Consider the following 312-nt stretch of genomic DNA (forward strand, 5'->3'; position numbering starts at 1 on the left):
TGTAGGTTTCAGCCTCGCGGTCTCGGAATTTTGCTCCGAGACCTTTCGGGGCCGCAGCATATGTCGCACCGAGGAAGCGATCGCGCCCCATCTGACCAGTGTCAAGAGTAATGGCAAAACACTGAAACCACGTCCCAAGGAGAAGAACTTGGGGGTGGGGGGGAGGGGAAGCTGGAGAACAGTATAGAGAACACGACCGCAGCGCCACTTGGGAATTGGCGATGATCCTCGGCTTGCAGATGGAGATATGTTATGCCTATTTTTAGTTAGGGGTTTTAGGGGGGTTCCAGAAGGGTTTATTTTCAATATTCG

The sequence above is a fragment of the Penaeus monodon genome, chromosome 22, assembly GCF_015228065.2.
Source record: "Penaeus monodon isolate SGIC_2016 chromosome 22, NSTDA_Pmon_1, whole genome shotgun sequence".
In the NCBI taxonomy this organism is placed as follows: domain Eukaryota; kingdom Metazoa; phylum Arthropoda; class Malacostraca; order Decapoda; family Penaeidae; genus Penaeus; species Penaeus monodon.